Genomic DNA, 24,360 nt, shown 5'->3' with positions numbered 1-24,360 from the left:
CAAGAGAACAAGAAAAATGTTGAGAAATTTAGCACACACAGAACTAAGCGCCACAGCTCTTGACCATCTGGGCATGTTGAACATTGCAAACTTGTGGAGTGGGATTTAGAGCAATTTAAGGGGAAGCTCAGAGAAAAATCAATATATCACGACAAGGTAGAAAATATAGATCTACTAACCACAAAACAAAGGTATTCAGATTACATAAAATAGGGGTTCCTTCTCAATGAACCTCAGATTTACCTTGTTAAGTGGACTCTTATAAAACTGTGCAGATTTATCACTTATTTGTGCCTAAATATATTACCTGTCTATGAATATACGGGTGCATGGTGTGGCATTCCACGGGATAAGCAATTGTGTAGACAATGCACCAAGCAGATAGAAATGGTGCAAAATGTTCTCACAAGGGTGTGAAGCACATGTCTCTCAATATGGGAAAAGCTACAACCATTATGTCAGAGAAGTGTCTGGCTACAACACAGACCCATTTTGGTCTGCAATTTTGATGGCTAATTCCCTGGTAGTAACTGCTGCCGCCTGTTATGTAAGGAAAATGTGTTGCGGGAAGTTACCCACGGAACAAATCTGAGGGGAATAGTATGCAAATGTTTAATAATGTATTGATTTGTAAAAACAAATGACACACCCTTCTATGGAGCTATGAACTGATTTGAAGTTTTACATTTGGTAACTGATTGTTTGATTTTATTGTATGGTATGAAGTGTGTTTTCCATATTGTGTTATTTATATTGTATTATATGTGACGTTTTCTCTTTTAAATTGCTTGCTAGGTATGTGCAAAAGACACAATGAGTTTGTCATAAGCACTAATTTAAAAAAATAAATGCTTTACTCTGGTGCCATGGAGTAGTACGAGTGTGGCCATCAAACCAAGACAAGACGCAGGGTAATTAAACGGCTATGGGGTCCGTCCCCAAAGAAAACCTTGTATAAACGCTATGACTAAAGAACCCAAAAATATTTTTTTCTTATTCCTAATCCAAAATCCTGTTTTTGTGGGTGAATGACGCTTTGTTTACTTATGACGTCACGCGCACGCTACGCTTGACGTCATCACGTTGTTGCTGCAGCATCCATTTGCAACAAATCTTTATGTAAGCAGAATTGCGAGGGATACTTTTCTCGCAGGCAGAAAGCAGCATGGACTGTGCCTTTGGGGATTTAACCCCATATATATCAAGGACACTGCATTAACCACAATAATTAGGTAATTTTTACATTCAATTTTTGTGGTCCTACTATAGTCTTAAATACCATTAATTTGGGTAATCTAAGTAATACAGGGGTTTCTTCTCCCTTTTCTCTGGGGTCATTCTAATCATCTCCATATATATTCAGCATGCTGGATTAACCGCATTAACTTGGCAAATTTAACGATAAAAGATTGTGTTGGTTTTACAATTGTAATTTTCGACTCCAGCAATCTATGAAGTACAGGGGGGTTTAGTCTCCTTCTTTTCTGGGCACATATAAACAAACCCAGATCCGGCACTAGATATGGTTTTAGGGTAACACCATTAACTTGATTATGATTAGATCACTACCAATCTTATTACTTTATTTTCTTTCAAGATTCTGACTGAGATGAAGAGGTAGCTCGTGTTGACATAAGGAATCTTCTAGCGACGTCTTAACGCTACTGAAGTGGGACGGACTAGTCCCTGAGGTAGGCGACTTTTAATCTACTATACCAATCATATTTCAATATCCACACTGAACTTATTAACCATACTTACTGTCAAAATGAGGCATCTAAAACATCCAATGCATTTATTTTTGGCTTTCAGATTGATCATAAAATAATCCAATTCAGGGTAAACTAAGCTATTTTGGTCATTTTTTGACTTTAATGCAGTAGCAAGCACTTGGGATAAGAATTAACACAAGGGATTCATAGCACCATGATTATCTTAGGAGGATTCATTGGAATTGCTTTCCCAGCACTTAAAATGGTGAACCATCAATGTGTCTGGACACTGGATTGCACACTGGCTTCTAGTATAAGGTTGGTGTTTGATATATACATATAATGCTTGTGCTCATAATTGGTCATTGGACTATATTATAAAACTGATGTGATATACATGATACAAAGATCGATATGGATTTGAAACTGTACTTTTTTACTTTTTCTTCTTTTTCTTTCTTGATTTTGGCTACGCGGTTTGCTCTCTCCAATGACAACATCCGATGTGGTATGTTTTGTTTTAATTTTCTATTCACACGAATCATCTGTCCTGTTATTTGTTTTCTTTGTCGGCCAATTTGCCCTTATTATTTTGTGTTGACTAAATTGGAACAATTATAGCATACAGCCTTGATAACGACCAAGCTAGTCGAAACATGTGTCGGTTGTTCTTATGAAGCATAAGGAATAAACAGGACAACAATCTTCACATCCCGTGCTATTGTTTATTTCAAAATCAATTCAGACATTTCAACTACCAATGCACTTACATCAATCATTATAATCTTTTTGAACCAAGCACGAATATAGTCTCGAGACAATCACTGTGACATTTTCAGAACCATAGTGGGGGGTTATCAGTCATCAGGATTTTCGAGTGCTGGTGATTCAATTCCAATTCTAGTTTGTAGAATAGCACACAGTTACTTGTATTTCAGCCATTGCTGTATTTAATCTCTGACTAAAGAACTCCACTGCCTTTGTGTTGCCTCTTCTTACCTTGAACAAAACACAGTTCTTACAACAAATAAAAAACAATGTTAACTACAACATCATCATTGCAATTCATTATTCATTACATTTCATTGTTAAACATACACAATTAAGATAAAAACATGTAAAATCATGTAGACATTACGCACATCATAAAAAAGTGACAAGTGCACTGCAAGTGCAATACACAAAGTGCAATATTTTAGAAGACTGAATGTACACAAAATCTGATCACAGCTGGCCGACTAAAGCCAGTCTGTTGCGCTTCTCGTTGGATGACTGATAGATAGCCAATTTCATTAGTGGCTACTCTAGCCTATCACACGTATAAACAGACGGGCAGATCCTTTAATACTAAAAGGTCCTAAACAAAATTAATATGCTAATGTGAATCACTGTTATTTAATACAGTGTCCTTCAGAACCCAACATGTTTTGTTCTTATATTAATAACAAACAATCCACAAGAACTTCATCACTTCATCATGGGAGCCAATGCTGTTAGCAAAAGTCTGAACTATCTTCAGATCTTCAAATTTAAAACAGGTATTCAAATGTTTCGTCCAATGCTGAAAGAGACAACACAAAACAAACAGCTCTCATTAATGATGTTATAACTATACAGCCATAATCCATAGGAGAAACAATAACCCATGGGAGTACTCTTTTTATAACAGCCCACGGTCCGGTAGAAGTATCTTCACAGTAGAATATGATCTGTGGGGACAACACATAATGAGTGAATAGGCTGGACTGCACTTCCTGATTCATATGTCATATAGATATTTAGACATTTGACCGGTAACGTCTTAACTACATATCCAATTGTTCATTAATAAACAACCGATCTTAAAACCGTTACCCTAGTTAAACTCAAGTTGATGTATTCGTTTGTAAAAAGAACCATACACACACTGGTGGACTGTAGCTATGGTGAATATCACCAAGTGAGAGAGGCGAGAAAGGTACATATCTCTGCTTGCCATTGCAACTGTTAAACTCTCACTTATCGCATAACCGGTATTCTAATCATCTAGACTTCAAAGGTGACTTTTCCTCATACAAAAATAACTAACCTCAGTGGTTCTAAGTTCTTGTAAACATTTACCTCAGAATCCTCAATCTCAATCACAACATGGTGTAACTCTCCACACATATCTGCCAAATGGCTCGTTGTATAATAAGACGTTCAGCATCTCGCATCTGCTGATCTGATTATAATACGAATTCCAAGATCGCGAAACCACAATCACACAAGAAAAGAACACAACATGAAAATCTAGTTCTATCTTGCAACACCACCCCACGGCAACAAGTTACACGCGGGTAAGGCAATGTTCGTAAACACGTCCCGTTAGACGGAATGGTGCACTCACTCTATTTTCTTCAGTTCTTCTTTACAGCAGTAGTAAAATTGCCTGTGCAGCGGAACCTGGGTATCACGTAGCGCAACAGTATTGGAGCCAATGTTTAAAAGCACTAATAACAATTCAAGTGAGGCGGCGTAACATAACGCCATAGTGTCAACAACACAGTAGTTAGTGCAAAATGCAATCTAGAACCACTAGTGGACATCTTAACGTGGCACTTGTGAAAGTACTATATGTAACAAATGGGGTGCATCTTCCCTTAAAACGACTGGGTGGAAATCTTCATGACATATACACGCAAATAGTCACTTTCTACAAGGCTGTATAACACAAACCTTTTCCTCAGCGTCTCTATACATATAATTCACGTTAATAAAGGGGAGATTATGCCTACACGGTATAATCACCAATTGTCGACACGCGTTCTCATAGATTCTGCCAATCAACCATTTTGTTCAGACCTGTTACAAATGAATTATATAAAATAAATCAGCCACTGTTCTTTAGCATACAGTCTCTTAGTTGCTGGTTCCCCATTATTGGGTAACGTAATTTGGATTAACACTGTCCATTTAAGTGTATCACTCTTGTGATCCATTAACATAAAATGGTTCACAAGGGGGGCCGTAAGGACCCTGTTCTTGATGCAACTTCTATGCTCAGATATTCTTGTTTTTAATTTTCGTTCAGTCATACCAATATATATCTATGAACAGGGGCACATTATTGCATAGACCACGTTACTTGAATTGCAATTGGTAAACTGGTGCTGTGTCCAAGGGTTATCAAGCCCCAGATCGACTTCTGTAGTCCTGCTTGTAAAGATACAATTGGTGCACAACCCACACGGAGCATGCCATGAAATTCATGAGTTTAGACAAAGAGGAACACCATTTGTACAGCACCACAGTGACATTGGCATCGGAAAAAATACCCAAAGATTGCAACCAGTTGCAAAATGAGTTACCACCTCTGAATAATAGGAGTGAAATTCTCAGTGGCCCAAAACACTGTAGATGAAATTCAAGTGTTATGTTGAATATCCCCCTACGATTCATTGGAGATGTGAAGTACACTGCATAGCGCTGGGGGATGATGGTAATATAAACTGAAAAAAGTGAAAGTTTACTTTTGAGCTGGAACCACAAATGTGTCCACCAATACTGTGTACATTATCACATGGTTACTAACTTCACTATTATTGATTTGACAATTAGTACAAGGTTAATACCCAAAGCATGGGATTTCTTACTTAAATGACTGATATATGTTTTTAGAGTATATGTTTATGATGAATACATTTAACTTACTGTTTTGATTACTGACCATAATCACGGGGTAATTTACACCATGCCTGGGTTGTTGCTTGATACCTAACCGTGCAGTATGAAAGGGTGGGGCAGACTGGTCTCGATTGCTTTGTATCTCTGTATTCCCTCATTAGACAGGCCCCAGGACAACAAAAAAGAGGGTTCGTCCCCAGTTTGTTTTTCTGAAGTACTTAGCTATCTGCCACAGGTCCCCATAGTGTATGGCTTCCAACGGCACACACATGATGGAGACCCGGAATATGTGGCTGTCGTGGATGGAGCCCGGGAATTTGGCATATATGTCCATGAACAGTCCAGCGGCATCACAGACATGTTAGACGTTGAAGGAGTGGCAGTGGTGCTGGCTCCAATCCATGTGCACTTGGTCCTGGTGAGGTCATTTTTGTAAAGTAGATTCCTGGAGACTTCTGGCGATACATAGGTATGTTCCTTTATTGCTCTTATTAAATTACAACAATTTATCTCTAAGGAGTCATGTAGGGAGTCCACTGACACCCATCACCCAGGCTTGATCTTTCCAATTGCCTGATTTAGAGCCTTATTCCATCAACTTTGTGTTAAAGAGCACATTGTCACACTGTATCATTGGCTACCCTACAAACCGGAAGCTGTATTCCCATACTTTCACCATACAGTTGGTATTTAAGGAGCACTCTGATTCTCTGTATCAATGACCAACCCACACACTGGAAGCGATAGTCGCACACTTTCATCACACTTGGTGTTTAAAGAGTGCTGTGTCACTCTGTACCAATGACGACCCAACACACTGGAAGCAAAAGTCCCATATTTTCACCACACATTGGATTTAAAAAATGCAGTGTTGTTGTGGGGTTACCACACTCATAGACCCGGTGCAGACCCATACTCTTAACCTCTGCCTGTCACAACATAAACATTGCCTTCTTGATATTTTTCTAATGTTCACCTCTACTATAACATCACAATGTTTTGAGACAAAACTAAAAGTCTATAGCTGCGTGTGCACCTCTACACTTGCAAATCCTCAAAAAATGTGTTTTACAGTCAGAGACCTGGTAAAGTTGTACCATACTTAAAGGAATGGTTCGGTCAAACATTTTTATTGTCCCTACGGGTCGGCCATGTGTTTTTAAGCCTAAATTGCACGATTTTAGAAATATTTCCTATGGACCTTACCCGAGTTTTCGTCCATTAAACACACGCGTAAACAGGCACCAGAGTGCTGCCATTTTGTGATAATCCTATCACTTGCCCCATCGCCCTGGCTGACCTGCTTTTGCGGCACTAAATCATATCCCCCACCCCTGAGCCTGTCATCAGCAGACGCATACCGCCCATTTCACAACGCCAAAGCACGTCTCGTGTCAACAATCGCTGCGCTTCAGCTAATGACGTGTCGCCATGGAAACGGCAGGAAGCCGCTTTACTCAATAAGTATAAACAGACCATTTCACAACACACAGCAGCAGATTTTCGATTCCATTCCTCTCTCTGTGTTACTTTGAGTATTCTGTGACTCGTTTCTGTGCTCTCGTCAGCTACCTTCGTTGCTTGTAGCCTGTGTGAACAGATACCAGTACCACCGCTATAAATTATTTTCGTTTGTTTACCACACAATGGCTACAATAATGCCCTACATGTACGAGCCCGAGTATACCGAGGAGGAACTACTGGAAAGGGAAACATGCAAAAACGATGGGGCTTGGGACGGCAGTTGGCAGGACAAATCAACGTATGAAGACACTGGACCTAGTCGCATGGACGGTGTTTCCACCTGGTGCACATGCAATCGGTGCAAGCTAATGTTAACCGAGGATGAGAACTGCTGCTGCTGTGAAAACTCGGGATGCGTGGCCTACATTTCGGAAGTCGAGCCACGGCCGCAATGCATCACCGAGATGCCAGACTTCAAGGCAGCCTGCCTCACACGGTCCATGTTGAGGATAATGATGGTGCTTATGCACGAACTTCGCGCAACTGTTCGTCCTCGTAATCCGAGTAACGAGTAAGTATACTCTGCTTGTGATGCCACTCCTATTTCATGGTTTTCTTCTATATCCAAAATTACATATACATATCATGTTAACGCTTGAAAGTTGTTCAATAGTGTGCAGTCTCTAGATAGCATTTGTCCAAGCAGAATGCCATTAGTTACAAGAATAGTCATTCACAACAAACGTTTAATAAACTTATCTTGTTCATTTTGGCTTCACGGGAGGCTTGGACACCGCATTCGAAGAGTAATACCCACCTGTGCCGTTCGTGCCATAAGAGAAACTTTCCCGAGTGACAGCGGTCAGTACAGGGGATTTTCCCTCGCTGTGCTGCAACCAGACCTGTACAATGTGTAAACTCTTGTATTTTTGTGCCATCCAAATAAGATACAAAATAAAACACCACATATATTTCAACAACGGTTGTTTCGATTTTTTTAAATGAATGAAGTGTGTCTCCATTCAAGGATGGACGTCAGACATCTGTGCTCCGAATGGGTGACGGTCGGGTCGCTGTGGAGCGGGGTGGTCACTATCTAAGCTAACATAATATATTCTCAATAATGCATGCACTAAATAACACTTGTTCAAAGTCTTTCAGTAGGTTATGTCTCTATAAAAGTCACACATATATCTATACTATCAATTAACATTGGATTATACAGGCCTTAGGTTAAGGGTCTTGACCACTATAATACACTGGTTGAAGTGTGGGTCTGTGCTCATAAGAATCTCCAGTATGTGTCATTTGTTATTGATAGGCAATGTTATACTGTGGTTGGGGCTAATGTTAGTTGGGGATCTGCTAGGTGGACATCATGGCGTGGTCAGTGGTCTGGCACATGAAGAGAATACCTTGCAGGGACACAGGGTCAGAATGGCAGTAAGTTTCCACTGGCGAGGGTGCGTGGGCAAGGACACATTTGTGGAGATGAACGAGCTATGTGCTTAGTTCAGGCTGGTTCACATGCAGGACAGTGATCTCAGAGGAAGAGTGGTGTGTTACATTTATTAGCTGTTGTAAATACCTCCGGAGTTTTCCAGTCAGAGTGGGAACGAGGTTGGGGGCCATGTGCTCTGCATGCTGTACTATCGCAGTGAGGCCTGGTCATCAAGATGGAGTCAAAAGGGGGTACAAAAATGGATGCCCCATGTCCTGCTCAGTGGTCCCATCTACGTGAATGTCAACCAAAGTTAACATCACATAAGGGCAAGGGGCGAACCCACTACTGGAGGCACTTGGTCCGAGTTTCTACTGAGAAGTAAAGGATGAGAGGGGCCTGATGGCCTCTCGCTCCCACACACTTGCCTGCACGCCCACCGGCCCATCGACCCCCCCCTATCAAAGGCATTTCGCACCCATGGATGAGCGCTGCCATGGTGTGCTGTCAGAGGCGATAACGGCCAAGGTGCCAAACACCATGTACACTTCAAAAGGTATCCCACGCCCAGGGGCAATTGCTCACATGGCCTCCTCAGACCCTGTGTCTCCAGGCAGGCCAAGCCTGACGCTGGCCGCCCCCCTGAAAACCACATAATACCACGACATACACACGTCATTCATTCACAAACACACCCCTGTTCCTAATACTTTATAAACCACTTGATATGTCTCATGAGAACATCTTTGTGCTTTGCAAGTCAACTCCTGAACGTTCTACCTGAGAAGCACTGAGATCTATGCTAATCTGCTCATCGTCGTGCCATCTGTGACCGGTTTGAGCAAACTCGTCAGTGTGCTACCTGTGGCCATCTACCTGTTCTCCTGCAACATACTGCTTGGCCTGCTGAATCCAACTGTTTGTTGGTCAAGGTAAGGCCATGTATCCTAGTCATTAGAGTACCCAATAGTGCTATGTTCATTTGGCTCATTGATAATGACTTGAGTTTCAATTGTTATGCTATCGCTAGATCTATTTATTTTCATCTGTGTCAATTGTCATTGAATTGCATCCTTCGGGGGTCCAGTCTATAATGTAAGCATGTTTCCTTCTCGTGCAAGACAGAACATCCAAGGGACGAGTCACATGTTCAGAGTTTAGTCACATCATTTACAAATTTCTGCAACTTATGCAAACACTAAGCCGCACATGATGAACTGGTATAGTTCCGGCGAGTAAAACAAACTTTGCATTGAACATTGTATGGTTCATATACTTTTGTATCACATTTGTATTCATCAATATTGTTTAATAATGTTGATATTTACTTTTCATAATTTTCAACAATGCCTGCCTGTTCGATTAGCGGTTGCCCTTCGAAAGACCCATGCTAAATCTGAAGGCACTACAATGCATGTATTCCCGATAAAAATTGTTGCTCGAATAAGAGAATGGGTCAGACATTGCGGATATCCACTGGATGAGCTAGAAAGTAGAGTCCAAGAAGTCTTACAGGACAAGAGGGGTGATCGATACCGCATCTGCAGCTGGCACTTTTCCTCGAACATGTATGCCACATCTTGGGTAACAAAGAAGAATAAATGGCGAACGACATGAAAATTGCTCGCAAACGCTATTCCCACTCTATTCGTCCACATTCCGCCACTGGTGAGTCAAGTGTCCGTTTTTAGCTTTAGGCCTTGCGTTAGTGTGTAGATAGCCGAATGGATTAATTGATGTTTTAGGTGTTGTTTCCAATTTGTAATACTTTCGACATTGATATGAGTGTATAGCTTTTTGAATAATGACATTTATCAATTTATTATTTTTAGATTTCATAACCCACAAACAAAACCTATTTCATCTACTGTTCAAAAATCGATGAAAGGATGAAGCCATCCATAACAAATTCGGAACTTGTGCATGCACAGGAGGCAACACATTATTTTCTCAAACTTCCTAGAGACTTTGGGCCTCATTATAATATTGCCGGTCTGGAAACAAAGGTGCCGGTAAGCTCACCGGGGCCTTTGTTTCCAGACCGGCAAACTACAAGTCTGCCTGTTAGAGCCGCTGTGCCTGACAGGTCTGACCCTGCCGGGAGCAGCAGCCACGGTAGGCACACTTGTCAAAGGAACACCGGCACCACTGCTAACGTTACTGGTGCTCCAGTGTCCCCATTCCCGTAGAGTCCCGTAGGACTATATGGGAATCAGGATTAACAAATTAACTGGTGCCTGACTTCCTCATTGTAATAGCCAGTGGCACCGGGAAGTCAGGTGGCAGTAAACTATTATGGGTCCGGCGGCAATCCGCCAGTAGCACCAGCAGGGTTACTGCCAGACCCCAATGAGGCCCTTTGTCAACCTTAACTATACCATATGATAGAAACATTCCATGTACTCCATCACCAAATCGCTGGCTAGGTCACTAACTGTTCATGGGCAAGAATCTACTTGATACATTCTGCATTTAGGCTTAAAATCACAAATATATTTGTGAATAAGCCTCTCCTCTGCAGTTCATTGTTGTTCTTTGCAACATGTGTTGGAGAACTTCACTTGTTTAATATTGATCTGAGCTTCCAACTTTATAACATCAGATGCTCCCTAACGCATCACCCTTCTCCTGTGTGAATCTGATTTTCTCTAATGATGTTTTTGATGGAGAGCACTTCTGAACGCAGTGATTTTTATATTATGTTCAAGTATTGGTTGCTTATAAGGTGGGAACACCCAAAATAATGTACGCCGCCATAGAATACCACCACACAATTCTGGGGACAAGAAACAGGGACATTAAGGGATCAGGATTTTATTTTATTAAAATCAATGCAAACGTGGTGCCTTTGCTTTATGCATAGGAAGTGACCACATGATTTCAAATGTGCACAACATGGGCTTAATTAGACATTTCAACTTGGCTTGACTGCAACAATCCCGCTAAACAGAATGTATGCATTCAGTCAAACAACAGCACTATTAATAGTTTGTCTAACAATTCTAATCCTAAATAGTGCACGGCCACTTCTACACAACATTTAAGTCTGTGACCACAATGCAACTTTTCAGCCAGTATATAAAGGCTCTTTTCAGTTTACATTTACAAAATCAGATTCAATCAATAGATTACCATTTCAACACATGTTGCTAGAAATGGTAACAGAGAAAAGGTGCATAGAAAAATGACATTGCTATGTTATGTTAAGTTGTTATGTTGAATTCATTTCTTGAGAGTGCCTGCACCAGCTAGGGCATTATGGCACTAATGAGGTAGAGACTGTAAAGAGAGCCATCAAAGAGACAGCCTTCCGGGCAGCCTGAAGGAGAGATGGTCAACAATCTCACAAAAGGACAGTGGTGTTTAGTTCCATAACTGAGCCACGGCCACAGAGAAAGAGTGGCTTCCCACGTGAGAATATTTGAAAAGGTGGAACAAGGATCTGCAAGGCAGTGGAGGAGCGTAAAGAATAGCAGGGACATATTGACTAAATTTTGCTTGCAGATATTCGGGCCCTGTTCTGTAGAAGTCACGATAAACAATGCAAAGGGCCTTGAACGTAACCCGTTTGGCTGCTCGAAATCAATGCAAAGTGTTCAGAATAGGAGATGCAGAGGAATAGCGAGTGGCCCCAGTGGCCAGCCTAGCGGCAGCATTTTCAACAGATTGGAATTGCTGGAGAAGAAAAGCTGGTTGAGCAATATAAAGCGAATTACAATAGTCCAAAGACCCAGATCTTAAAGAGGCACAACCAGAGGGTGAAGTGAAGGAGGGAGGTAAGGTAACACTGTGCAGAGAATGCACAGATTATAGTGAACAGACTGGCATATTGTGCTGACCTGGGCCTGCATAAACAATGGGCCTCATTACACGGTAGGCGGAGGACCAAGGCGCTATTAGCACCTTGGTCCATGCCGGTAAAATACCGGCACCGCCTTGGAGGAAAGGGAGATTACCACCCTATTCCAAGGTTGGCGGGGCGGTAATTCCCCCTTCCCCCATTGCCCTTCCCCATTCCCATTTTTGCCCCATAGGGCACTATGGGAATGGGGAAGGCGCTAATTACGGTGCCGTAAATTGCGGTACCGTAATTAGCACGCTGGTCCCTTTGCGGGTTGGTTTTTAACGCCTGCTAAACAGCAGGCGTTAAAGTACCACCCGCAAAGGGACCTCGTAGTAAGTCGGTAAGGGTTTACCGGTACCGGTGCCCTTACCGGTACCGGTAAACCCTTACCGCCGTCCGTGTAATGAGGCCCAATGAAGCGGAGAGCTTCATGCCCAAGTTTTTCACAACTAGAGAAGGGGAAGGCAGGGCCAAGTTCGGCAGGCCAGAAGGCTGAGGACCACCCTGAAGATTCAGGAGCATAGACAACCATGAAGACATCTGTGTTTTCACCATTGAGGCAAAGCCAATTTTTTCCCATCCAAAGGTGGACAGCAACAACACTGCTCAGCAGTGGCCAGAAGAGAAAGATCAAGCTGCACCAATATCTGTGTATCATCCGCATATGAAAAACACTGAAACCCAAGGAGTGAATCAGTTTGACAAGAGGATGAATATAAGGATTAAAAAGAAGAGGGGAGAGAGCAGCACCTTGGGGGACACCACAAGTTAGGGGCCTAGGAGAGAGAGAAAGAGACTTAGCACAATCAGAAAGAAATGACCCAAACCAGTCGAGGACCGGGCCAGAGGCACCAGGTAACAACAACCTCTCCATGAGAATGCCATGGTCCACAGTGTCAAATGCGGCAAAAAAGGTCAAGCAGGATCAGGGCCACAATCCCACCCTGATCCACAATCTGGGCCATCATCAGCTGCAGACACCACAACAGATTCCGTGCACCGGCTAAGGCCGAAAACCGGAATGGAAAGGGTCAAGAGGACCAGAGTCCCCCAGAAAGGTGCGTAGAAGAGGAGTGACCAAAGGTTCCAGAAATTTCTCAGGAATGAAAGGAGAGAGATTGGACACAAGTTAGAGGGAATAGGAGGATCCATATTAGGTTTTTTGAGATGAGGAATAATCAAAGCATGCTTAGGTATAGCTGGCAGGTGAACTTTGGAGAAAAACAAATTGACAGCAGCGGTGACAGAGGTTCAATTGCAGGGAGGATGGCTTTAAGGATACTGAGCCAAATGGGATCTGCATGGTAGTCCGATTTCATTCCAAGAGTAGCTTGAATAACATCAGATTCCTGAAAAAGTGGGAGGGCAGAACAAATATGGAGAGACTACCTCGGGACGCAACATCTGCTGAAAAAACCAGCAGTCCAACTGGCCGTGATTTTCTGTCTAATAATAATGATTTGATCATCAAAGAATGGGGACAAAGAGTCAGAGAGTCTTTGCGAAGGGTTCACCTTGTTAGTGGATGGGGGGGGCATCCTTTGGGGAACTTACAGCAATTCCACACGAGAAACAAAGTATGAACATTTAACTTGTTCAAAAGCATGTTGATATAATGCAGCAGCTTTGCGCAGGGCAAGACGAGCCATGGGACAATAGGCTATGCGCCACTTATGCCCTGCTTGACTTCGGACTAGGAGATGTTTACCAAGATCGGCCATAAACGAAGGCTTGGAAGGGAGACCACTGGGGCTGGAAGAATTTAGTGGTGCCAAGCAATTAGCAGTGGTAGCCATAGCTAACGAAAGCACCATAAAATCACAATGGGTAGGTACCCACAGGCAGTAAATGTATGATACCAGAGGAAATATCAATATCTTTGATCTTGCGCCAGTGCCATGAGGGGGTGAGGCTAGGGTATGCAACCGGAGGTATTAGAAGCATCAACCGAGAAGGGAATGACCACATGATTGGACCAAATAACAGGTAGTCAGGAAAAAAACTTGACCAAAGGAGGAGGGGAAAATATCCTACAAAAGAGCATGGCAATCAGCGGCATGAACTTCTAACAAACAAGCCTTAAATGAAAGACATTTCAATTGACATTGCAGAGGAGAGGCAAAGGTGATAACCAGGCAGGGAGGAACAGCATACCAGAAGGAGCTGCACAGACCAGCTTGTTTCATGTGCAACGAGTCCGCGTATTGCCATGTGGACTCGGCCAGAGCCCGTCCGAAGCGCAGATTAGCACAGATGAGTGCAGATGGGCCAGACTCTGTCTGGACATTATCTGGAATGAGGCACTTCCTCTGGCCCATCCGATTTGCCTCCAAAAAGGGTGCAAAGTGAAATTGCACATCTAATGAGCAGGAACCAATCAGCAGGTAGGGTCAAGGGCCAGTGAAGAGAGACTCAACTAAATGCCTGGATGTCAGAAAAGAAAAGGCAGACTTGCATCGGGAGCGGGCCCATGAAATATAGGAGGCCAGGCAACCTTATGCTAGATATATATAGACATATATCTACATTAATTGACCCCCTGCCTCCAGTGTAAATGTGGGGTTATGAGTTTCAAATCTATGGCCATGTGATTTAAATGCAGGCAACATTAATTGCATCAGAATTCTGAGTATTGGGTCAGAAAAACAATCACATCAACAACGTGATCACTGTGCAAGATCAAGAGAGAGAAGAGGGTATTTTTACTTTGGGATTATCTTCCATGGCAATGGCATTAGGATGGCTAGCTCCCTTTTGCCTACCAATTTACTTCTTTATATTTATGGTTTTCAAAGATCACACACTCTCAAGCATTTACTTATTAGGTTATGGTGTGGATGTCCACATATCATACCCTAGTGTAACAATATCTGGAAAACACTTTGCATAAACTTTAAATTTCACCTACAAAATGCTACACTGTCAGTGCTGGGAAGCATTACCTATTGTATACAGAGTATACAGCATAGATAAAACATGTGGGCATTTATTTACCTGAAATCTCCCTCATCTTCAAGTGCAATGAAAAATCAAGATACAACTTGCACTTGCAGACTACAATAAAATATTCTCTTACTTATGAATAGTAATTTGTCATCCCCTGTATCCTGCATGCAGAAATGCTATGTTTTCTATATGCAGTAAAGTCTCATTTGGACTTCAGTGCATTTTTTACTATAATACCAAGAGGTCTATTTATAAAGAAAAGAGGGCCCCTTAGTGAAAACCATCACCCCATTTCCCTTACACATGAAGATGTAGAGAAATATGTCTAGGAGACGTATCTATTATATTAAGGGTGTTGTTTATATTCACTTTGAATAATTATTTAAAGGCACAAAGTCAGCAGAGACCTTCACAAGTTCCCAGGGAATTCGCAGCCAGCAGGTTCCTCCCGATCCCCTCCTTCATTTTCCAGCATTGCAGCTCTGCCTCAGGTTAAGTTGGTTCCAATTTCCTCATGTGCAAGGTCTTTTCATCTTCAGATTGTATCCCTATTCAACTGCCATCAATAGGAAGAGGTGGTGTTCTTTCCTGCAGCTTTTATTTTGAGGGTCTGTAGACCTCACACTTTCTGGTATGTCCTCCCTAGATGGACTCACAGAGTTTGTTCATTAACTCAAAAGGCTTGTTCACAGGGTCTTTTGTCTGGGGATTTACTGAGATGGATGTGCCTTTCGCCACAGCAAAATCTCAAAGGATAAATCAGTCTTAGATTCAAATGTTACATTATATTAAGTTTCCATCTGGCCTATTATTTAAACGCTGATTCATTATTTGCCACATTGAAAACCCTTGATGACGTTTAGTCTAAATTGAAAAATACATAGAATGCTGCATTAAAGAAACTTCAAATAGAATTATACTTAATGTTGCCTTCGTTTTATGAACAACAGGACAATTGTGTAAGTGAGCCATTCAGAATACTTAACTTTTCTCACAAAGGTCCCTGTAGCACTGGCTGCGTCCTCGTCATATTTTGATCAACTTAAGCCTATCACATTTCTAATAGACAGGGGGCCTCATCACGAGTATGGAGGTAGCCATGATGCTATTAGCGCCATGGCTACCCCCATACCACATACCGGGTCCGGGTTCCTTGAATGAGGAATTACCGGACCATTCCAACCTTGGAGGACCCGGTTATTCCTCATTCAAAATACCCATCCCCATTCCAATTCGAGCCCCCATAGGGCTCAAAGGGAATGGGGAGGGAGCTAATAACGGGCACGTTATTAGCTCCCTGGTCCTTTAGCAGCTCCCACTAAAGGACCTCGTAATGCAGTGGTAAGGGGTTAAGGGCACCGGCATCCTTACCGGCGCTGTTAACCCCTTACCGCCGACCTCGTAATGAGGCTCAGTGATTTGTAAGGAATGAGCTTTCAGCGTGATCTGCTGTTGATTTAGTGTCAATTGAAGCTCAATCTTTGACGTCAGTTCATATGGAACTTCCTGATGTATGTCTTAAACTCCATGCAATGTGTGGGTGCTATGTATTAATGGAGTAGGTCATTATTGCCATCCGATAAGCATACCCATGTCGTGGTAGCTATTGAGAGGTGTAAATTATGGTGGAAATTATAAATAAAATGATTCATTTTTCTCGTCCTACTCTCATTTACACTTTACATGTCTCATTTTCTCCCTGCATTAAACCTTCTACACACCTAAAAGAAACTGAGCAGTTTCTTGGCATGTTTTCTTTTGAAGAACAGTTTTGGATTCCATTTGTGCTGACATCTGTTGCCCTCTAAAAGTATGTGTATGTGTGTGGTTGTGCATATAGATGGGGGAAAATGTGTGTCACAGTTTTAGATTGCAGGCAGTAGAGAGCTGCTGGGTGATAGCTCAACACATTTTGTAACAATTGAGTGTCTCCCGGCCTGGATAATTTTTCCGGATTCATTCATCTTTGTTTTATTTTGGAATATACAATAAATGTATTCAGAGAAAACTATAAGCAAACATAATCTCATTATACCACTGCAAAATCAACTGGCATAATCATACCTCTGAACAAAGTGGGATAATACAACGTTATCACTAGGTTAGCAACAGATGCAAGCATCCACATATGCCATTACTGAATGCTCATTGCACAAGCATACTAATAGATGCAGTAAATGCCAACTGTTCAATTGTCTCATAAAATACCATTTACAGTTCCACAAAGATTCATATTTCTTTTGCTTTTGCTCAACATTGCTGATGTTCACTATCAGCAATGTTGCAATATTTTATGGCTATTTATAACTGAGGCATCATGGCTCTGAAAGGCACATACTGAAACACAGTGAGAGATCAAGCAGAGAGGTTTAGGTGGAAAATAAGAAGGTTTTGACCGTGTGCGGGAAGGGTACATGATCACAGATGTTGCAGAGCAGAAGAGATTAAGTGTTCCAAAGCAGGGCTACAGCGACTGAGAAAGAGAGCCCCCCATGCAGGAGCACTTAAAGCGGGGAACAGAATACAGGCAGCAGAGCAGAGAGGACAGTCAGTAAGTATTGCTTAAATGTAGACTGCGAATAATCTGGGACTAATTTGTAAAGGCCAGATGGACCAGGCAGAGCGCCTTAAACGTCACACATTTGGACACCGGAAGTCAGTGCAGGGAGGTGAGGATGATAGAGGCCGAGGAAAGATGAGGAGAACCAACGGCCTATCTAGCCGCAGTATTTTTTAACATTTGAAGTTACTAGGGGAGATAAAGAAATTGCAATAGTCCACAGAACATGTAATGAGAGAATCAACAATTAACAGATGAAGATGAGGTGGGAGAAAAGGGAGGCCTTTGCTCTGAATGCAATGTTTGAACTGAACAGAATGGCACACTGCGTTACCTTGGCAAGCATGGCCAGGGATGCTGATAACTTAAGGCCATGATCATTCACTATTGCCGAGTGAGGCGGCAACGGGCCAAGTTCTGCCGATGAGAAGGCTAAGCACCAAGGTGAGGAGTCGGAGGGAGCACCAACCACAAGGACTTCTGTCTCATCGCCATTAAGACAGAGCCAGTTGTTACCCATCCAAGCGTGGATATCAGACAAACAGGAGTGACAGAGCTAAGCAGCGGAAGGGAGAGCTAGATGAAGGCAAACCAAGATGTGTGTGTCATTTGTGTAGGAGTAGCACCAAAAACCAAAAAGAGTGAATCAGTTTGACAATAGGGTGGATATATATATTGAAGAGAAAAGGAGAGCAGAGAGCACAGAACCCTGAGGTACACCACAAGTGAGGGCCATAGTGGGTGAGGTGAATGGGGAGAGAGAAAGGGGAGTGCAGATGTATCAAGCACAGGTCTAAACACAGCTAAGCTGTGGCAAGTGGGTACGTTGTGCCATCAGTCAATGATGGAGAGTCTTGCCCTCCATGTGACAGCTTGTGTATACCACTGCAAAAAAAGTATGAACAGTCACACTTTTGTCATGAAAACATATTTGGGGAAAACATAGGAATAAGGGATAAATAAGTCACAAAATGTATAGATTCATTATAAGCATTCATTTATTTGAATCTAGAACCATATAATTGCCTCTGATGGCAATAAAGCTAACCTTGCTCAATACTGAATTCAAATTCTATGACAAGACTGGAGGCGAGCATTATGCTTCATCTTCATTTTATTCTACTCTTCAGCAGTTCAACAAACACAATAAAAACTCTTGAAAAGTGTCCAACAAAACTTTTCTCTTAACGCACTACAAAGTCCATGAGTCTCTGTAGTCCAAGCCCCTTCAGCCAGTCACAACACACTTCCTGTGCATGGGCTCTTCCTCTTCTTTTACTGCTCTTCAAGCAGATAAGTACCATAATTTTCCTCTCCGTGTGTCTGTGAGAATTGACTGGTGAGAGTGGTTATTTTCGTAGCTAATAGCTTTGCCAGTACAGGGTTGCGCGCTAATAGGCGAACGGAGGTTGCTACCAGAGTATCTGCCTCTATAGGCAGCGTTTGGGGAGTACGCGCGGGCTGTACGTCAGGCAGAGTAGTACTGTAGGAGTTTAGAATTAAGTGGAGAAGTGTACGAGCAGACGCAGCGTCCTCGTTTCGAGGTCCGACAGGTGAGTAGCGTACCCGAGAGGACGCAGATAGTATAGGCTCGCGAGGCGGCGACTCCGTGTCGCATTACCGGCACATCGGGGGTGCAGCCGCCCTCGCGAGCTTCGCAGCGAGCGTATTGCGGCTCGCGCAGCGGCCCACTCCCTCTGGGGGGAGGAGCCAGAACACGCGAGCGCGAAACGCACCGAACGCACAGCGAGAGCCCCCACCCGCGGGTGGGCGGAGCTACGCTCGGGAGGCCAAGCCAATAGCGCTCCTGCGAGCGAGCCCCCACCCACGGGTGGGAGGAGCCAATCGCGCGTTCTGCCTCACGCGGGATGCGATCGTCGCTTCTAAGCGACAGTATTGGGAGAGCAGCCTCGAGAGAGCTTTCAGGAGAGATCACAGCTTTAGCTGTGGAACAATAAGCGATCCCTCGGTCGCAGTGCTTCAGAATAACAGCCGAGCGAGATCGACTGAAGGAGAGGGGCAGTAAGGAGCTCTGTACACCGGATGCTGCTGAGTCAGTAGGAAAGACAGCGCATTGAAGCGAGGTACCTCGCAGCAGGCCAGAAGGCAAAGGAGGTCGGTGCAGCCACATAAAAAAACAAAAGAAAAAACAAAAAACAAAATCAGAACATCTATAGCAGTGCGTCTAACGGAGCAGGGGTGTGCTAAGACACCTGTGGCAGGTATTTTGGGCACACAGCACGACAGCATAATGTCGGAGTTCGAATGGAGTGAGGAGGAGCAGAATGAGGACCTCGCTGCCAGCTTTAAGCAAGTGCTTGGTACCTCCCTTGTAGATGCAGTGGCAGAAGGGGTCAGGCCCCTGCAGAAGAGACTGGAGACGTTGGAAGCGTTGCTATCCCAACCCAGTACAAGCACCAAGACCGGGAAGAGCACGCCCACAGAACCCTCAGAAGAGGGGATTAAGGGGAGTAATACAGCCCTTAAGAGAAAATTCTCTGACGACCCCCGGGGCTCTTTGGAAGGGGCAGAAGACAAGGCCCCAGAGGTGGTTGACATGTTTGCGAAGTTGAAGGAGGCTTATATGCAGCGTCAAACTGTGCCACACCTCTTTACCCCATCTCCAGGGGAAGAAAACGCTGGAGAAGACCCAGGCTCGGAAGAGGAGCTGGTAGAGGATCGGACCTCGCAGGGAGACGAGGAAGTCGCAGAGGACGACTGGGACGTCCCAAGCGGGGGAAAAAAGGTACGAAAGGAGAAACATCTCCTGGAGCGCCAGGACGATATGTTCGACCCAGACAGTATCCGCAATCCAAGGTCCTCCGAATGGCAGCCATGCCCCCGTGTGACGCAATATATGGCGGCAAGATTGTGCAAGGCGCTAGATAAAGAAGTGAGACAGCGCCTTCGAGCTGAGTGTCCACGGCCGGACCTTCCAGGAAAGGTAGCTGAGACCCCTGAGCTCGACCCAAAGATGTTAACCTTTGTTTCGAAATCAGCCAAGGACCCTCGCAAGGGCATCGATAGGTCCTGGAGAAGCTGCCAGGAGAAGGTTTTGGACCTGGCCGGACCGCTGGCAAAATGTATGGACCTCGCAGAGAGGGCAAAGGATACCGGGGAAGAGGTGGACCCCGAGGTTCTCGCCGGCTGGGCCCAGAGGGCAGCCTGTCTTCTTGGGAACGCTAACTGCGCCATTGCGTCAAGGCGGAGAAGAGGTCTCCTTCTGAAGATAGACTCTAAGCTTAGTGATTTGGCTTCGTATGAAGCTGGAGAAGGAGCTCAAGGCCTCCTGTTTGGAGAGACATTTGGGAAGGAGATGGGACGCTTTGTCGGAACGTATGCGTCATTAGAGGAGGCTCAGGCATCGATCCGCAAGATCTTCCCTAGTAGAGTTTTTGGCGGGACCGGCCGCTTCAGGGGTCGAGCAGCCGGTTGCTGCCAGGGAGGAAGAAGATCCCAAACTTCCAGAGCCCAGTACTGGGAGAACAAAGGCCAAGACACCTTTTTCCCATCCAGAGGGAGGTTCCCGAGAGGACGCAGATCCAGACGATCAGGGCGAGGCAAGGTTTTACACCAGGTGAGAGCGAAGGAATATCCTCCCGTAGGGGGGAGGACGCGCATGTTTTTGGAAAATTGGCGCGCGCTTTCAAGCGATTCCTGGGTATTGCAGACCGTCAGAGGTTTGTTTCTAGATTTTGTAGAAGATCCAGTACAGTCATGCAGACCCCAGAGGCAGAAGCTGACGCAAGCAGAGCAAGCATGCTTAGACAGCGAATTAGCGCGCAAGCGACCGATAGAGAAGTGCAAGTCAGCCCCAAGGTTTGTGAGCAACATGTTCCTGGTCCACAGGAAGGAGAAGGTGCGACCAGTTATAAATCTCAAAGAGCTCAACGGATGGATTGTATACCGACATTTCAAGATGGAGGGTATCCATCAGCTAAGGGACTCCCTGAGAGAGGGAGACTGGTTGACGCGCCTCGACTTGAAAGACGCATACCTGACAATCCCAGTTCTCAAGGAGTACAGAACATTCCTAGCTTTTCACTGGCAAGGGCAGTTCTGGCAATTCAAGACGATGCCATTCGGTCTTGCATCAGCTCCTTGGGCTTTTACGAAGCTGATGAAGCCAGTAGCGGCAGCAATCAGAGAGAAGGGGGTAAGGCTGATCATTTACCTGGATGATCTCTTACTCTTAGCTGAGGATCGGAGGTGCTAGATTATCATACGCAGTGGGTGCAGGACCTTCTGGGATCACTAGGGTTTCTAGTGAATGCAGAGAAGTCTGAAACCACACCAGCACAAAAGTTAGATTTCCTGGGGTTTGTGCTAGATACCAGGAAAGTGGCGCTGGAACTCCCACCTCGAAAGATAAAGGATATCAAGAGAGAGATCAGGGCATGCTTAGAGAAGCAGCAGGTATCACTCAGGACTTTGGCGCGGATAGTGGGGCTGCTGGCAGCATCTATCCAAGCCATTTTTCCGGGCCTGTTGCATTACAGAGCGCTGCAGAGGTTGAAGGTCAGACACCTCCAACAGGGGCTGAGGTATCATCAGTCGGTACCCTTAGATCTGGAATCCATTACGGAACTGGAATGGTGGTTGAGGAATATGGACGCCTGGAATGGGCGAGCCATATTCGGAGACAGACCGGATCTGATCATAGAATCAGATGCCAGCCGGAAGGACTGGGGAGCCAGATGTGGGTCTTTACAGATCGGAGGCAAGTGGAGCGAAGAGGAGCTTCGCCTTCATATAAATTGCTTGGAGCTCCTAGCGGGATCGTTTGCGATCAAGATATTCACGAGAGACAGAGTAAAATCTTGTGTCCTGTTGAAGATGGACAATATATCGGCAGTACGATATATATCAACAACCTAGGGGGGACAAGATCCAAGATGCTAGCGGAGCTAGTAAAGGATTTGTGGCACTTCTGCCTAGAATCAGAGACGTCAGTGACAGCAGAATATCTACCAGGCGCCCTGAATTCGGTGGCGGACTGGAACTCGCGGTATTTGACAGACTCCAGCGACTGGAGGCTAGATCCAGTAGTTTTTCAAAGGTTGAACGCGAGATGGGGCCCGATGCACATAGACCTTTTTTGCCTCCCGGCTCAACGCTCAGACAAGGAATTACTTCAGCTGGAGGTTAGACCCAGGGGCACAAGGAACAGATGCCTTCCTGCAGGAGTGGTCCGGAGGCCCGCACTACGCTTTTCCTCCCTTTGTAATGCTGAACAGAGTTCTAGCGAAATTCGGAGGGAGAAGGCGGAGCTCGTGGTAGTTGTGCCCGGTTGGAAGTCTCAGGTATGGTTTCCAACTCTCATGGAGTTAGTGACGGACATACCCAGGATCCTACCAGAAGGAGAGCGACTACTCACGGACCCAGTTGGGTCATATCATCCTCTGAGAGTGAGAGGGACACTCCCGTTAGTCGCGTGCAGAATATCAGGAGACGCTGGGCGCTGCCAGGAATTTCGAAGCAAGCTGCAGAGCTTATCGCTGAATCCTGGGGTCCATCCACTAGGAGGAGCTATGACGCATCTTGGGCTAAGTGGTCTAGCTGGTGTAAGAACAGAAGTGTTCATCCCATTTCAGCGCCTGTAGTGGAAATTTTGAACTTCTTAGCGCACTTGCTGCAAGACGGAAGAGCTTTCCGTACTATAGGGGTATACAGATCTGCCATTTCAGCAGGCCATTTGCCAATTGAAGGAGCACCGGCAGGAGAACACCCGGCAGTGGTAAGGCTCATTAGAGGAGCGAAATTTAAAGTTCCACCGGAGCCCAGATATAGCTCAACGTGGGACGTAGTGGTAGTTCTACGATTGCTAGCTGATTGGCCATCAGATAGGTATCTCTCACTCAAGCAGCTATCAGGCAAACTAGCTATTCTGTTGTGCCTGGTATCCTGCAAACGAGTGTCGGACATGAGAGCTCTGGAGGGGTCTAGGAGGTCGTTCGGGCCTGAGGGAGTGACTTTCTCGATAGTCAAGAGGACTAAGACAGGGACCACTTTGGTCCATTATCCCTATTTTCCGAGTAATGCGAAATGGTGTGTTGCTCGTTGCATTAAGGAATACGAGAGCAGGACTGCGGAATACAGAGCAGTAGGTACCACGCAGCTTCTGATAGCTCGTAGGAAGCCTTTTCACGCAGTAACTACTGCAACTATCGCGAGATGGGTCAAAGAAATCATGCAGGCCGCAGGAGTGAATGTGAGCATGTATGGAGCACATTCTGTGAGAGGAGCAATGGCCTCGAGAGCCGTAAGGGCCGGTGTATCTTTAAGGGAGATAATGTTAGCAGCAGACTGGTCGTGTGAACGCACGTTTAAAGAGTTTTATTTTAAACCAACAGAGAATGTAGCAGTTACGGTGTTGGGGAGCTTTGAACAAGCATAATGCTCGCCTCCAGTCTTGTCATAGAATGTAGATTACCCTTGCTAGCTGCGCAGGGAGTATTCATTCTATTAAAGACTAGGAGGCGAGCATTAAATTCCCACCCGAGTATTGTACTGTCTATTTACATTTGTATTGTTCTTTTAATAGTAAGTACACCACATAGACACCACCCTAAAGATTTTCTATTTGTTTTGCCTCTTAGGGGAAGACCAGAAAAATAACTGAAGACAAAGGAGTCTAGAAGGCCGAGATTCTTCGGCAGTTGAGTTATCACGTTAATGAAAGCTTTGCATCGTTAGCGAGGAACAGTTATGGAAGTTATACAGATGATCAGAGCAAATAAAAGCAGAG

The sequence above is a fragment of the Ambystoma mexicanum genome, chromosome 9, assembly GCF_040938575.1.
Source record: "Ambystoma mexicanum isolate Mex_15411 chromosome 9, UKY_AmexF1_1, whole genome shotgun sequence".
NCBI lineage: Eukaryota > Metazoa > Chordata > Amphibia > Caudata > Ambystomatidae > Ambystoma > Ambystoma mexicanum.
The sequence above is the reverse complement of the archived record's forward strand: the minus strand, read 5'-3'. Positions refer to the sequence as shown.